This window comes from Lutra lutra, chromosome 8, assembly GCF_902655055.1.
Source record: "Lutra lutra chromosome 8, mLutLut1.2, whole genome shotgun sequence".
NCBI lineage: Eukaryota > Metazoa > Chordata > Mammalia > Carnivora > Mustelidae > Lutra > Lutra lutra.
Window position 1 is genome coordinate 88,498,808 of NC_062285.1, and position 17,070 is coordinate 88,515,877.

Genomic DNA, 17,070 nt, shown 5'->3' on the forward strand with positions numbered 1-17,070 from the left:
TTCAAACGTCCCGTTCTCAATTTCCAGAGAAGCAGGACTTTCACTGTGAATTACATACACACCAAGATGCTCAAGTAAGCGCCGGCGCCGGAGAAGCCCGACCAGCGGTCGCCAGAGCTGGTAAACAAACGCCGCGCAGGCGCAGTGGCAGCAGGAGGGTCAACCGGTGGCTTGGCAATCCCTGGAGGATTTTTGTAAAGTTTAAAGTGGAAAAGCAAAACAAAACGCCGCTTAGGGTGACAAAGTGCTTGGCTTTTTCTATTTTTACTGATTTCTGGCTTTTTTTTTCCTCCCCCTGAAGAACAGGCGCGGCTTTCGGGGCCTTGCGGAGAAGTCTGCAGAACTCCTCGTCCCCGAACACTGCCGCTAGCCTGGTGGCTGGTTGTGCCAGCCTCGCTTGCTCTCGCCGCCGAGTCTCGTTCTCCTTTATTTGTTTACGGTACAAATCCACCCCGCTTGGGGGTGGGGGGTGGGGGAAAGATGGGGAAAGGGCACACCGCGCCACAAAACACTTCCTAGTCTCGGGGCTTCCTCAAACCGCGCGAGATCTGCCCGAGCGCAGAGAGGCACGTCCGCGGGTACGTGTGCGCATGCCCCTGAGTAATCCTTGGGAGCGCGAAAAAGTTTTGAAACTTTCGGCGACGTCAATAGTAAACTAAATCTGGCCCTCCAGAAAGGTGTGGCGGGGGGGTTGGTACGAGGCGGTGTTCAAGCGCACTACACTACGTTCTTTGAGACTTTGCCGTCACAACTCTGCACGACTGCATGGCCGTCCCTTCTTTTCGTTATTATATATTGGCCGTGAATTCTGTGTCAGAGCAAGTTTCAGCCAAGCCAGCAGTAAAGGAGTCGGGGTGGAGGGGCGGATCCCAGTCTTAAAATGAGGGTGATGACTTTGATGTGTTTGGAAAGATAACTCGGGGAGCCACTTAAAGGAATAAATCTGAGGGTGCCAAAAAATTTTTTTTTCCCTTACTGGAGACTCAGGGAGACTGGGCTGAACTAAGGTAATGCAGTGGAAAGGAGAAGATAATAAATGAAGGCAGTAGCTATACAGCACAAGGGAGAGGTGAGACTAGAAAGACAACTGTTGTCAGTAGAGAACGTTCCTTAAAGTAGTGTGAACCTATGCATGTTCGTAAACAGAAAGGAAGAAAGGAAACAGAAAGGAAGAAATGATTAGGCCATGATTTGTAAGGTGAAAATTGGGAAGTCCCTGAGTGAGTGGAACAAGGGATCTTAAAAGCCATAGTCCTGAACAAGGGCTGAGGTTAGGGTTAGAAAGAACAGTTTAAGGTCACAGGAGTGGGGAATTTGGGAACTGCCTTGAGTTATCTGCCTGGCTAATGTTACCTCTTTTGCAGGATACACGGGACACCTGCACACAAATGTTGGATTTTGTCCTGCATCGTCTGAAAGGTACCACCCAAATACCTGAAGTGCTCTCTCCCAGTAAGTCCCCTTGTTCCTACCACCTCCCACCTACCCTATACTTCAGCCAGAATGAAATGTGAATTTCGTCCCTTAGACATACCACTGGTGCATTACAAAAAGACATATTTCTACTTCCAGCTTTCCAATTCACTAGGTATTGGAGTCCATCTTGATACTAGCAGCAATGTTAGGCAGCTTAGCCACTCTATGTTGATTTTTTGTGTCCTGTCTGGAGTATAGGGCAGAGGAGGGACAGAGTACATAATTTTACTAGCCCACCAAAGCAGTGGTTTGTAGGTAGGTAGTATAGCTTCATCTGTAATAGAGAAAGCTTCAGGATTTAAGTCAGCAATGATGGACAAAGGATCCAGGTATGAATTTTAAAATGGAAGTACTTCAGTAAAGACCCAATAACTACCCTACATGGTAGTTCCCTAAAAAGTTCTCCCTTGGAGCACTTCATTCCATTTTAGCAGCCTAAAGTACAGCCTGGTAGCAGGGCTCTATGTGTGCCATTTGTGGGAAAATGTTCCAGAAAAAAATTCATGGATGCAGTAGAATAGGATTTCTGGGATAAAGGTTAGGTGTCTTGTTTTAGGAAGCGGGATCATCTGGCTGTAGGAGGCATGACATTTCAGTATGGTGTCACAGAAAGTGTGTAAAATTGGAAATCAGATCTGGGGGTTGCCTTGGTTGATTATGCTAGTTACTCTGTGTGACTTGCCTGTGCCTCAGTTTTCTTCTTTGTAAAATAAGGATAACAGTGCCTACCTCATAGGATGATTGTAAAGATGAAATGAGGTACTATTTAGAAGGCTGCATGAGTTAACTACATAGAACTTGATATATAATTTATGATCAACAAATGAAAGTGTCTTCCCCTGAGCCTCCCACATTTATGCATGCTATCTGCCCCTCAAATATGGAAGCTCTATGTAGCATAAAGCCATCTGTATTTAAGACAGGTTCTCTACCTTGCCTTTACATTAGAATTACCTGGGGAGGTTTAAAAAATGCCCAAACTGCCCCCTTAATCAATTAAATAGAATCTCTGGTAGTGGAGTCTGGACATGAGTAATTTTTTAAAGCTCATTTGCTACTAAAGTTAGAACCACTGCTTTAAGAGCTCCCTCTAGGGCACCTGTATGGCTCAGTATCTGCCTTCTGCTCAAGTCATGTTTCTGGGGTCCTGGCAGCAACCTCTGCATGGGGCTCCCTGCTCAGTGGGGAGCTTGTTTCTCCCTCTCCCTCTCCTCACCCTCCACCCCGGCTTGTGCTTGCTCTAGCTATCTTTCTCTCTCTCAAATAAATAACTAAAATCTTAAAAAAAAAAAAAAAAAAAGAGGAGTTCCATCTAGAAGACGGAGAAGAAAATTAGACCTGTGGTTTAGGACCATCTATCTGTATGGCTATATATTTGAAAAATTTGTAGAGGAATAAAGGCTAGTGCTAGAGATGGGCAGATGAGTAGGGCATAGTGGGCTATATTCAGGAAAAGAAGCCACTATGACAAGAATGTAGTAAACATCCGGATTTGGGAAAGGCAGGTGATGATGTCATTAATACAGACCTCAGGAGTACATGGGCCTTGCTGTAGAGATGGAGGACTTTGAGCCTCCCAAGTTGATCCTTTGAGCTAGCACAGGCAACACAGATGATGATACCTTTATTGCTTTACCATGTGGTGAATGTTGGGCTGATGTCCATAGTGGGGTGAGACGACCTCTTATAGCTGGCTCTACTCTGTTGCAGGGGCATCATGACATCACTGCAGTGTGTGTATGTGGGTGTTCTCTGGTGGAGAGGTGCTTGTGGGAAAACACGTGCAGCAGGCCATTGACAATGAAACCTATCAGGGTTGTTGTGGCTGTTCTCACGACACAGTTTTGTTCGTACTAACAGATAAGAAAGGTGAGATGCAAGCCTGTTTTTGTAACCTTTTTAGTGAATAAAGAATTTCTTGAAACAGAAGGAATGGCATGTCTGGTTCAGGGATTTGAGCTTCTAAGAGACAAGTGACTTTCTAGTAGGACTTTAGTTTCTAGGGATATAAGTGGTTCAGAAGTTGAAACCAACATACTCCTTCAGTCTTTGGGTGGCTAGACCCAACTGTAGCAGTTCTGGCCAGGAATATCTTCTGCCACATAGGGTAGCCTGTCTTTAATTGGGTCCCTTTTCTTGAGAAGCACATTAGTTTGTCTAGTCCCTAGCAAGAGCACTGGGGAAATGAGTAAACATTATTGGCTAGATAAGGAGACAAGGGATTCAGACTGCAGGGGTCAGTAGTGAAAGCTTATGAAGTGGGAGAATAGCAGAATATGCTGAAGTGAGGAGTGGAATGGGGTAGGAGGATAGGAGACTTGGCGTAAGGAGGGAAGCCTATTGAAAGTTAGAAATAGGAAAGTTTCAAGCAGTGACAGTTTAGTCCAGCTTTTTATTTATTTTTATTTTTTTATTTTTTATTTTTTTAAAGATTTTATTTATTTATTTGACAGAGAGAGATCACAAGTAGACGGAGAGGAAGGCAGAGAGAGAGAGAGAGGGAAGCAGGCTTCTTGCTGAGCAGAGAGCCTGCTGTGGGACTCGATCCCAGGACCCTAGGATCATGACCTGAGCCGAAGGCAGCGGCTTAACCCACTGAGCCACCCAGGCGCCCCTAGTCCAGCTTTTTAAAAAATATGTTAAAATAGGAGTGTTGCCGAGGCTCTATGACAAGAAATACCACAGACTGCTCTATAGGTCTTTTGTAATTTATAGGAGGGTGAGAACTGACGAGGCTGTTCTTGAACTCTCACCCATATCAAGGGCATAGAAAGTCAAGATAAGACTGATAAAGGGGTTTCAAAGAGAATATTTGAATGGAGTTATTGGAGTGTTGTTAGACAAGTCAGGGAGAGAGAAGTGGCCACGCTCTTTTCCTAAATGTAAGCTTCCCTCTGTAGCAGGCACAAACTGGGAGGAGGGAGAAAGCCTTTAAGTCAGGTGGCAAAGTTTGATTATTACACAGGACTGGATATATATAACTCTTATAAAGATTTTATTTGTTCATTTGACAGAGAGAGAACACAATCAGGGGGAGTGGCAGGCACAGGGAGAGGGAGAAGCAGACTCCCCGCTGAGCAGGGAGCCGGATGTAGGCTGATCCCAGGATCCTGGAATCAAGACCTGAGCGGAAGGCAGATGCTTAACCAACTAAGCCACCCAGGCGCCCAGGACTGGATATTTTAGTTACTAACTTTTCTTAACTAAAAGTTACCAGAAAAAGGAATGGGTCTGCCTAAGTTTTTATTCAGGGATGGGAGAAAAACCAGCCCCTACAGAGTATTTTCACAGGGTCAGTGGAAAATAAGAATTAAGTTGCTTTCGGTTAGTCCCCAAAATTAAGTTTGTTCAATGCGCTGGAACATTATTGTTGAGTACCTTCTTTGTTTTTTTAATTCTGGAGGTATAAGGATGAACCGGATGACATTCCTCCCTATAAGAATTTATGAACACAATGCAATATAATATATACAATGACAGAAGTAATATGTGTGAGGATTAAAGAAGTACTATAGTAAAAAGGAAGATATGAGTAACTTATTTTGGAGGGAGTGGGGGTAAAGGGACATAGAACCACACCCAGGATGAAACCCAGCAGGATTTGAGAGAGGACTACATGTTCCCAAGGTGGACAGGGCAGAGGACACCGTGTGTCAAGTCTCAGCTGTGGAAAGAACATAGTGTGTGTGTGGGAGAGATACAAGCAGAGTGAAGGGTGTGCATAGCCAGGTGGGTGATTACAATAGAGGGGAGCTGGAGGCCACAGGTGTTGTGAGTTCAGAGTTGGGCTGTTGGCAGGTTCACCCGTGGAGAGTTAATGGGATTGTAAAAACACATACATGCATATTGAGATGCCAGTCATTTCTTCTGTCATTCATTTCCTCCCTCTCCTTGCCCTGCACTTTTATAAAATTTGCCAATTATGGAGTGCTGAGAGGGTAGTATGAGAACTCCTCTCCATCCTGCTGCCTACAACTGATGGGATCTAGCTGTGTATCTGACTTAGGCTGAGTCCAACAGACTCCGCCTCCTAAGAATATAGATCAGAACATTGAGAGACTGGGTCCTGTATTTGTCCCCAGCTTTACTGAAATATGATTGACAAAGATTGCATATATTTAAGATGTACAGTGTGATGTTCTGATATGCATATATGTTGTGAGATAATTACCAGTCAAGCTAATTAGTTTATCTGTATCACATAGTTACTATTTGTATGTGTCTGGTAAGGAAATGTGAAGTCTATCTTAGCAAATTTCAAATATATGATACATTATTGTTAATTCTAGTCACCATGCTGTGTATTAGGTCTCCAGTTTATCTTATAACTTATAACAGTTTATCTTATAACTGAAAGTTTGTACCCTTTAACCAGAATCTCCTTATATTCCCCAGCTCCCAGTCCCAGTAACCACTGTTTTATTCACTGTTACTAGGAATTTGACTTCTTTAGATTTGACATATAAGTGAGATCATGCAGTATTTGTCTTTCTGTCTGGCTTACTTCACTTAGTATGATGTCCTCCAGGTTCATCCATGTTGTCACAAATGGCAGGAGTTCCTTCTTTTTTTTTTTCTTTAAGATTTCATTTATTTATTTGACAGAGAGAGATCACAAGTAGGCAGAGAGGCAGGCAGAGAGAGAGAGAGAAGCAGGCTCCCTGCTGAGCAGAGAGCCTGATGCGGGGGTGGGGGGGTCGATCCCAAGACCCTGATATCATGACCTGAGCCGAAGGCAGCGGCCCAACCCACTGAGCCACCCAGGCGCCCCTTCTTTTTAAAGGCTGAAAAATACTTATCTGTGTGTATTGTATTTCCTTTATCCATTCCTCTTTTGACAGACACTTAGATTGTTTCCGTATCTTGGCTACTATGAATGATGCTTTGATGAACATGGGATGCAGATATCTCTTTAAGATACTGATCTTATTTCCTTTTGAGATATTCCCAGAAATGGGATTGCTGGATCATATGGTAGTTCAGTTTTTAATTGAGATTGGGTTACTTTGATAGGAGCATTGAGCTTGTAAGGTCATGTGTGTTTCAGAGACATCTTGGCCTGTTGGGACTAGCCTTTGGGGGCCAGTAATGCAGCGTAAAGCAGGATGAGCTGATATCAAAAGAGAAACAGGTGAATGTAGCCAATGAAGAGGGAATAGGAGACTATAGGCATTGAAGCCTCAGAGAGAAAGACGGAGAGTCAGTAGCTGTCTTGGCTCTGACAGCTTTCTGGTCCCTTATTTCAGTCCAATCTAAGGTCCATCTTCCTGTTCTAGAGTTCTGTACAGCTCTTCTGAATCTTTATAATCTTCTTTTTTCCTCCCAAACAACACTGTAAGTAGCTAATTGTATTCTCCTCTTCCTAATGTCTTGGCGTCATGAAACCACATACCTTCCATGTAAGGAACACATATATGTAGCAGGGATACTCATTTCACTTATTACTGCTCAGCTATGCCTAGAAAGAGTGGGTGTCTTGTTTTTTATTCCAGAATTTTCACCTGTGTATTATTTATTACTATAAAACAAAATAGCCTAAAACTGTGGTGCCTGGGTGGCTCAGTCTGTTGAGTGTCTGCCATCGGCTTGGGTCACGATCCCAGGGTCTTGGGATCGGGCACCACGGTGGGCTCTCTGCTCAGCAGGGAGCCTGCTTCTTCCTTTCCCTTTGCCCCACCCCTGCTCTTGCTCTCTGTTAGATAAATAAATAAAATCTATTAAAAAAAAAATCTAAATACCCTAAATCTTACTAGCTTAAAACAATAATAAACATTATCTCCTAATTTTGTGGGTCAGGAATTTGGGAGCAGCTTAGCTGGGCAGTTCTGGCTTGGGGTCTGGCAACATAGCTGCAGTCCTGACGTTGACAAGGACTGCAGTCACCTGACAAGAGCCAGAGGATCTGCTGCCACGTCGACTCACTAGCTGGTTGCTCCTCGGTGCTGGTCGGTGAGAGGCCTGTTTTCCATATGTGGGCCCCTTCACAAGATGGTTGAATGTCCTGACATGGTGGCTGACTTCCCCTAGAATGAGTAATCTGAGATGTTAGAGAGCCAGACAGAAACTATCCTTATTACAGTCTGGCTTCAGAAGTTGCATAGAACCCTTTCTGCCACATTTTTTCCACTGGAAATAGGCTACTAAGGAAGGCCCACATTTGGGGAGAGTGGTATTAGATACCACTATTTGAAGGGAGAAATATCAAAGAATTTGTGGAGATGTTTTAAAACCACACACACATACACCCCCCCACAATGATTAGGTTACAAGAGGAAAAAAAACCCTAAGTGTCTAATTAGTTTCGAATATAGTTCAATTTCATTATTTAAACAATTCCTTTAAGTAGTTTAAGTCTCCTTTGGATAAAAATGTTTCATGTTTCATAATGCCTCCCAAGGATGTCCTACATCTTCTCTAATGGTAACATCCATTTATACAGGGTGGTAGGGTGGAGAGCAGTAACGTCACATCCTTGTGGAATTGGTGAGAGAGATGGTACTCACTGGCTTCATTCTGGACCTAGAGTATGTACTGGCAGTTTTTTGACAAGATACCCCGTGTTGGCCCGATTGCTGGGGAACTTGCTGGTCTGTGATGCTGAAGCCTGCAGTTGGTGAATTCATGGCCTGGTTTTGGCTTTAGGCAAATCTCCCAGGGAGTACTGGCTATTTCCCCTTGTGGACTCAGCTTCCTCTTGGCCCCTGCTGTGGCGTCACCTCACCTAGTCATGGCAGACCCTCTGGCTGTTATTTCAGCCTCCATGCTTCAGTGGAATAGGAACAGCTTAGGATAGTTGACTCCTCTCTCTCTCTCTCTCTCTGCCTGACTACACTGTTGGAGACTTGCCATTGGCCCAAATAGCCATGGAAAGTGCCGAGAGTGAGGTGTGAGGGGCCTGGGCAGTCATCCCAAAAGAGGAGCAAAGGCAGAGATCCTCTCAACACAGAGGTAGCTCAGTGGTATGCAGAATAAGGGCCCCGTAGTGGTGTGCATGTCCCAATCCCTGGAACCCATGAATATATTACCTTACAAGATAAAAGGGACTTTGTAGATATGATTAAATTAAGGGCCTTGAGAAGGAAAATTTTCCTGGATTATCTGGGTGGGCCCAATCTAACGACATGGGTCCTTGAAAGAAACTTTCCAGTCTGAGGCCAGAGTCAAAGGCAGATGTGACTATGGTGTAATGGTTAGAAAGGTACAAAGTTGTTGGTTTTAAAGATAGAGTAAGGGGGCTTTGAGCCAAGGAATGTGGGTGGCTGGAAAAGCAAGGAAATAGATTCTCTCTGTATCTTCCAGAAAGGAATGCAGCCCTGCCATAACCATGATTTTGGTTGGATTTCTAACCTACAGAACTGTAAGATGATACATTTGTATTGTTTTAAGCCACTAAATTTGTGGTAATTTGTTATAGCTGCAGTAGAAAATGAATACACTCAAATCCAACTTTGGCCTAGAAAGAACTCAGGCCTGGTTTCCTGACAGCTTTATTTTCCTTGATCTCTCTTTTTCACTAAACCTGAGCTGGAAAGGGCCAGACTCTATGTGGCACGTACTTGTTCTACCATAGGGCAGTGTTTATTTTTTCAATCAGCTGACAAAGTTAAAGATAAGTAAAGTAAACACCCATATGCTCTTCACCTAGATTCACCAATTGTTAATGTTTTGCTATATTTACTTGCCCCTTTTGTTTATGTACATACATATATTTTCTTGTTGAACGATTTGAGGGTAACTTGCATTTGTCTTGATACTTTATTCTGAATATGTCAGTATTTCCTAAGAATCAGAAAATTCTCCCATAAACTACAATTCCTTTCTCCCACCTAATATAGAAAACAATTCCATGATATCACCTAATGTCCATTTCACAATGCAAATTTCCCAGATTATCCCCAAAATATTTTACAGCTACTTTATATCCACTCTCTCTCCATTCCCAGTCTGCATTTCAGCAAATCCTATGTTGTGGTCTTTAGTCTCTGAATCTCTAACAGCACAACTTTTTAATTCTTATTTCATGACATTGACTTAATATTATTTTTTTTTATTTTATTTTAAAGATTTTTATTTCTTTATTTGAAAGACAGAGATCACAAGTAGGCAGTGAGGCAGGCAGAGAGAGAGGGGGAAGCAGGGCTCAATCCCAGGACCCTGAAATCATGACCTGAGCCCAAGGCTAAGGTGGCTTAACCCACTGAGCCACCCAGGTGCCCCTATTTTACTTTTTTTAAAGAAAGCATATGAGCGGTGGGGTAGGGGGGCAGAGGGAGAAGGAGAGAGAATCTTAAGCAGGCTCCATGTTGACACAGGGCTCAATTTCACGACGCTGAGATCGTGACCTGAGCTAAAGTCAAGAGTCAGACGCTTATCCAACTGAGCCACCCAGGTGCCCCATGACATTGACTTTTTGATAAGTCCAGTCGAGTCCCCTTATAGACTATTCTGTATTCTGTTTGGCTAATTATTTCCTCATAATGTTTTATAACTTGTTCTCTCAACCCTGCCCTTTTAAAAAAAAAAAACTAGACATTGTGAATAGAGGTTTGATTAGACTCAGGTTAAACCTTTTTTTAGAAAGAATACTTGATTAGTAACGTTGGGTAGGTCATATTGCTTCATTGTTAGGCACATAATTTCACGTCGTCTCACTATTAGTGATACTAAAAATTTGGTCACCTGGTTAAAATGGTGACCTTCCAGTCTCAGCATGGAAAAAGATACATTTCCCTTTGCAGTTTGCAAATAATCTACAACCTGTTCTCAAATACTTTTCATCTGATGGTTTCAATACCCATTTTAGTCCTTGCCTGAATAAGTTATTTCACTGGGACCTGCAAAAATGCTGCCCCAGCTATTATACTCTACGTTCATTAGCTGGCATTCTTCTGTAAAAAGAACTTACTTTTAAGAAAACTATTTTAATGAATCTCTCGGTGGCCAGTTGGATAGTGGTTTGCTTTCAGTTTTGTTGAAAGCCATTAGAAAACTCACGATTTTTAATAGGATTTGTCACTCAATTATTGGGGCTGGTCACTGGTATCTCAAGAGCATCCCCAGTATTTCCAGGTGTTCCTTTGATTCCCAGGAGCTTTTTAAATTCAGGCTGTGTACCACTGTAGGATAAAGGTGAGTGAGAGTTCACCTTCTATGGTAGAACGGAAGGAAAACTAGTAGGTGGGAACCAAGAATCAGTATGGCAACCTGACTGCACAGGTTTTCAGGAAAATCAGCTTTAGAAAACGTACTTGTGGGTGCCTGGGTGGCTCAGTGGGTTAAGCCTCTGCCTTCGGCTCAGATCATGGTCTCGGGTCCTGGGATTGAGCCCACATCAGTCTCTGCTCAGCAGGGAGCCTGCTTCCCCCTCACTCTCTGCCTGCCTCTCTGCCTACTTGTGATCTCTCTCTCTGTCAAATTAAATTTAAAATGATCTTAAAAAAAAAAATCATACTTGTGGAAGTTGAGGATCTAGAAATTAGTTCCCATAAAACTGTGTGCTTTGGGACCTCTTGGAAAGTTTTTGTCTGCCCCAGTCTGAAGACCTCTCTAGAGTGCTGAACACTCTAAGCAAATTCTCTCATGTTTGGTTGATGACAAGTAAAGGCATAAATAAAGGAATTTCAAGAATGACTTTCAAAAGAACAGCCTGGATTTCAAGGCTTTTGTCTTGCTGCACACTCCTGTTTTGAATTTCAGAAGCTGAATATATTAATTCCTTCTTTCTTTCCATTCTTTTTGCAACTTGAAATAGTGCCACACTCCCTATTTCCAAGGCAAATTGGAAAGGAGAAAAAAAATCACATAAATCATTTTCAAAATATTACCCCAATTACAGGTATTGTGGAGTTTTAGGAGTTTGGATGGAGGACACTGTCCTTTTATTTTCTTCCAAATGACCAGGAATAAGATTGGTGATTACAAATTTAAGATTTTTTTAAAGCAGAGTTAGTATATTATACCACATGTTTTATAAAAATCCTTAATAATATTCTAGATTATGATTCTTTGAAAAATTATTATTATTTATCATTAAGCTGTGATGTACACATTCAATCATCCTAAAAGGAATGAATAATTTGGTCTTTTTTTTTTTGTCTCAAGTAATTTGAAACAATCTTTTTGATTTCTCCTATCGGAGGCCCTTAGTAGTGAACCACATCACATTACACTGATAAGTTATTTTAGTCTACTCCATTTAGTCTAGTCTAGTCCATTATTAGTCTAGTCCATTATTAATGATGCAGAATAGTATTGTATAGTGTGCCTGCTCTGCAGTCAGGTTAAATAGTTCCAAAGTCTTGTTCCACACTAACTAGCTGTGCAGTTCAGAGTATATTCCTTATCCTCTGGAAGCTTCAGTCTCATTTATAAAACAGGAGAGCTCCTTATAGTATCTGTCTCACAGTTTGGTAGGAGGACTGACTGACATGTGCTAAACACCTGGGACATGTTACATATTAGCTGTTTGTGTTGTTCTTGTCATTACTACTGGCAAAGAAAAGGGAGATGATATTGAAGTCACCATCCTGCTGGCTTTCTAAGAATTTCTTCAGACACCTCTCTATCTTTCCTGATAAATGAATTTTCTGAAAGCACCAAGCATCAGAATTAGCAGAGTTGGAGTTCTCTATGAGTCTTATATAGAAAAACTGGAATTAATCTGACTTTTCTTCTAAAATAAAAGAAGTAAATATGTCTTCAGATGTGAATGTTGAGCAAGGAAGGAACTTTGATTTCTTGAAATTATACTCCAGCTCCCCTGTGAAATCTCTCTCTTTTTTTTTTTAACAGAATTTGCATTCCTGCATATTGAAAGTATTTTTGCCCCCCAAAAATAATATTTAGAATTGCCATGGTAAGGACTCTGAGTTAGAAACAATCAGTTTTATGCCAGCCTAATGAGACAAACGTAGAGCTTAAATTCCTGATTTGGGGGAGTCCAAAATATATCCAAAGGATTGACCTTAAACTAATCAAATTTATCTTTATTCAAAATAATTCAGCAGCTCACATTTAAAAATATTTGTCCTTTCTCCCATAACATTGTAACATTGTAAAGCATTCGCAAATTGTTCCTTGGGTCAGCAGTCAGGTGTGGTTCTAAAGCATCTCCCAATTAAGGCTGTTGGGACTTGGGTAAATGGTGTCATAAAAGTCAGAAGCCCCAACTTGAGGGGAAATTGGTTCCTATGTCCTTTCCTCCTACTCTGGGATGGCACTCCACAGTCTTTCTGTGAAGCTGGCATTTTCATTCAGTTGCACCTAAATAGACCTTTAGGGGAAAGAAGCAGTGGAATATGGGGGAGTGACCATCGCAGTGTCCATACTAATTCCAGAATGCTTTTGAGATTTAGGGTCAGCAGCAATTCAGTAAGGAAAGGGCTTACTGAATTTTAGGTAAATTTGGCTCTGAAAATGCTAATTGAAAGCCCTCCTCAGCAATTCAGTCTTTTTCCCTCTCCCTTTCTTTAGTCAGCAGGGTCCCATGGTGACCGGTTCTGAAAGAAATCATCCCCTTCAGCAGTTACCTAGCACCATGGCAACAGGGACGTCAGCAAAGCAGGATAGACCCTGCACAAAACAGCTTCCACCAGACTCCCTCCCTGCCTCTCTAATTCAGCTCTGCCTGAGGCCTAGAAATGGGGCTAAGGACGTCTTGACATATATACTAAAAAAAAAAATCCTATGTGTTTCTGTGTTTTGTTTTGTCCATAAGCATAGATATATGGGCATATAGTAAACTGTATTGTGAGAATTTCCCCTTCCCCCAAAACATGGAGTATATCTAAGGGGTGGGGATGGGTGGTAGAATGGGGACTGGGAGGTAGATAGGCATGGGATTTGGGGTTTAATGATATGTAAAAATTATATTTATAAGGTAGCAATAAGTTGATAGTAGGGGCAGTCAGAGCCCTAATTATACAGCCTGATTTATATTTGGACACAAGACCTTAGAGAAATATTTTAAAAATATCTTTATTTACCTGAGGATGAAATAGACAAATTGTTTTAATGAATGCTGAAAGGGATGTAATGCTGTCCTTGGTGCTGAACACTCAGTTGTCTCAGACGTGCTAAGGGGGCTCCAGAGGGGAGTGAGGGAACACCTTATCGTGTTAGGGTGTTGATGATAAAAAAGAAAGAAAGAGGCTGGGAGAAAAGTAACATTTCACTTCCTACCAAGCAACCCTGAATGTCCAGAATAAAATGTTCAGATGAAAAAGAAAACAAAAAAGAAAGTAGAGAATCCCTGAGGTTTGGTTGAATTTTTTCCTTTTCATATGGAGATTTTTGGTCAGAGCCAATCAGGTCAGAGATTTCTGCTGCTTTTGCTCCTGAAAGGAAAAGTGGGGGAAGGGAGATAGAAGATGGCCACATTCTCCCCTTGAGCCACATGATCCATTTCCCATGTGACACATTCCAGAGCCTTGGAAAGGAGAAGGGAGGGGCACCAAGAGAGTAGGGCTGGGGGCGGAAAGATGGTTTAACAGTCAACCCAGCACAGCGTCATCTTGTCTTCCTACCAGGAAACAGGCAATGAGCCAAGGGGAAGACAGAGGACAGAAATGAATGTGCTCCCAAGCTTTCCCGGTGGTGTATGGCATTCTCCAAACTCCTATGCAAGGGCTGTTCCTGACCGAGAAGACCCAAGGAGACCGTCTCTGAAATCAAGTCCAGATGAAGGTATGTGCCGAGGATCCCGTGGTATCGCGGCTGAAATTTGGCTTACAGGTCATGATACCTTCTTTTTTCCAGGCAATTCGGAGATTTTTTATCCTGGCTTAGATTTGGTTAGGGGGCTTTAAATTTGTTACAGGTCTAGAAAAGATGCTTAGATAGTTCTGTAAAATGAATTGATTCACCAGAGTAAATGCCCCTTGAAGAAAAATTGATGGAAATTATGTATAGTGATAATTAATAAAACAAAGCACTAATTGATGAAAATGATTTTTTTTCTTTGAGTACTGGAAAGAGGAAACAAATAATATTACTGAAATCAACTAAATTTCTTTGTCACTGCCATAAAATCTTGTTTTCTCCATTTTTAGTTGCTTATTCTGTGCCCGTGTTGCCAGAGGTGATTGGCAGTGGCTTAGGGAGCCTGAGTGGGCAGGCATGCTGTTTCTTTGTGCTGTGCAATTGTCTGCCTTCTGATGTTCCTGATACCAGAAGAGCTTATGATTATTTCCGTCTCTGGTTCGGGATAGTAGAGTGCCACTGACTTCCAAATCTTACAGAGTAGCTCTCAAGAAGGCTCCCAGGAAGTTCTCAAAGGAATCTTCCAAAGTTACAGGCTAAAATAATCTGTCATGTACTCAAATCTTGGTATCTTTGACCATTTCTACCCAGCACAATGAGGGAAGCTAGCAAATTTAAATTTTATTTCATCTTTAACAAATACTTAACAAAGTTCTTGCTGTGTGTGAGACGTCATTATAAGCACAAATAATCTGTCATTTAATCCTTATAGTAACCCTCTGGGGGAGGTATTAGTACTCACATTTTGGTAATGAAAAAACTAAGGCACAGAGAAGTTAGGGAATATTCCCAAGATCACACAGCTAGCAAATACTAGAAACAGTATTTGGACCCAAGAAACTTGACCTCAGAGTCCATGAGTTTAATTCCTAACCTAACCTATGCTTTTTCCCTGTTTGTGTTATTTCAAATGATGTCAGCAGTTGATTTGGCTACAAATTTTGTTCAGCTGACGCTACTAGAAGATCATATCAGCTTGCCTGGCTGAAACAGAGCTCCAGTGGAATCTATATTTATATATATATATATATATATTTTTTTTTTTTTTTTAAAGATTTTATTTATTTATTTGACAGAGAGAAATCACAAGTAGGCAGAGAAGCAGGCAGAGAGAGAGGAGGAAGCAGGCTCCCCGCTGAGCAGAAAGCCCGATGCGGGGCTCGAACCCAGGACCTGGGATCATGACCTGAGCTGAAGGCAGCGGCTTAACCCACTGAGCCACCCAGGCGCCCCTATATTTATATATTAAATTATCCCAATAGTCATCTTCTGTACCCCCAAACACCCCAGTAAGTAATTGCCTGTTCTTCTCTTCCCTTTGAGCTGTATAGATATCTGGTAGTAAAATACTGTGTTACTATGGTGACCAGATGATGTCCAAAGGCAAAAAAAAAATCTAGAATTACATCATGGTTGATTTTTTAAAAATTGAACTTGACATTCTTTCATCTGCTGAACCTAGTAACAATACCAGCCTAAACATACCATCTTTAAAAAGCACTTACTTGGTTTTCACAATAAAATAACTAGATTAACAACTTCTAAAAATTATGAATACAAACTGTGGTATTGAATGGACTAGATTTGTTGCTTTAAAATAATATTACCATACTTCAAGGGAATAGATTACTCTCTTTGCAAATTATTTTAGGTTTTAAGGGAAAAAGGACGTTTTTTTTTCTTAACTTCTAGAAATTTCTGAAATACAGAGATTTCTTCCATGGTCTGTGTAGTTTCCCTTCTTGACAATAAATGATGACTGATCTCATTCTTAAATGCAATAGGAAAACTAAGGGAAGTTACTAGGTTAAAGGTATAAGGAGAAAAAAAAGGGAAAGAAATCTAAAATTTGTGAGATTCTTTACTAAATGAGGTATTTCTCTTCACGGTTTCACTGAAGAATACTTTGAAGAATGGTTAGGTCCCCTACAATACTGAACTTTGGTCCTTTATATTAAACCCTGGATCCCTGCTGAAATCTGTTTCCCTGGGACAAGTACCACATTTACACTATTAGAGTCTCCTGAAGTGAGCTTCTTGAGCAAAGGGACCATAGCTTCTATCGTCAGGTTTCTAGCACTTAGCACTAGGCCTGGTTTATGGTAAGCTCTCAATACCCATTTGTGGAAGTTCTGTAAAGCATTCTGCCGGGGCCTGTATAGAGGCCCATACCTGTTTTGTTCTGCATGTGCTCATAGAGAGGACAGTGTAGTAGGAGAGATCTGGGCAACAACCAGAATTATGTCTGAAATTTATATATGCTAGTCTGACTGACTCTGGAGCAGTAGCACACTAGAGTTCAAGAAGTATCCATAAATTCTTTCCTGGGAATTACGAAGCCCCCTGACATTTTATTTATCTTTAGAATGAAGTTCTCCTGGTATTTGTATTTATATCTGGATGTAGAGGCACCCTAACAATCTCATTTTCTTGTGGCGTTTGCCTGGCACCATCTCCCAACACTTGAAATAGTTCACCTTGGGTTGAGATTGAACATGTGGAAGTCAGTTCTTGCCCCAGGCAGGCCTCTCCTAATCAGCTGTGGCTCCCAGTCCTCAGAATGATGAACCAAGAGCTCACAGGACTGTAGGACTCCTCCCCAGAGAACCCTGGGATCCTTAGTATTAGAGTAGATTGGAGCCAGGCTGCCTTTCCCAAACCATGGCAGCCAGGACTTGAGTGTTAAAGATTGTCTCAAGGTATCTGGAAATGTTGCTTAGGATTTGAATTCAAGTTAGCAGGCTAACTGGGGTTAGAGTAGTCCTCTCTCGGAGCTCCTGTGTAACTCTCGATCTTGGGCTCATGGCTCATGAATCCGAGCCCCACACTGGGTGT

General features: G+C 41.8%; 1 protein-coding gene across 18 annotated transcripts in view; it reads left to right on the forward strand.

Annotated features, from left to right (window-relative positions):
- The first annotated feature begins 301 nt into the window (after window positions 1-301).
- GPR19 (G protein-coupled receptor 19) overlaps window positions 302-17,070 on the forward strand; it is a 37,535-nt gene continuing 20,766 nt past the window's right edge. For 3 of the 18 annotated variants that reach the window (XM_047741774.1, XM_047741772.1, XM_047741769.1), the window contains exons 1-3: window positions 586-677; window positions 1,365-1,419; window positions 14,004-14,160. The gene's annotated coding sequence lies outside the window, so the exon portion shown is untranslated. Of the gene's footprint in view, window positions 440-576; window positions 678-697; window positions 1,008-1,364; window positions 1,453-6,760; window positions 6,811-7,284; window positions 7,426-11,972; window positions 12,163-12,267; window positions 12,332-13,981; window positions 14,161-15,355; window positions 15,366-15,484; window positions 15,525-17,070 lie in introns of those variants that run through there. The other 15 variants (XR_007129463.1, XM_047741784.1, XM_047741776.1 and 12 more) reach the window with 15 other exon arrangements.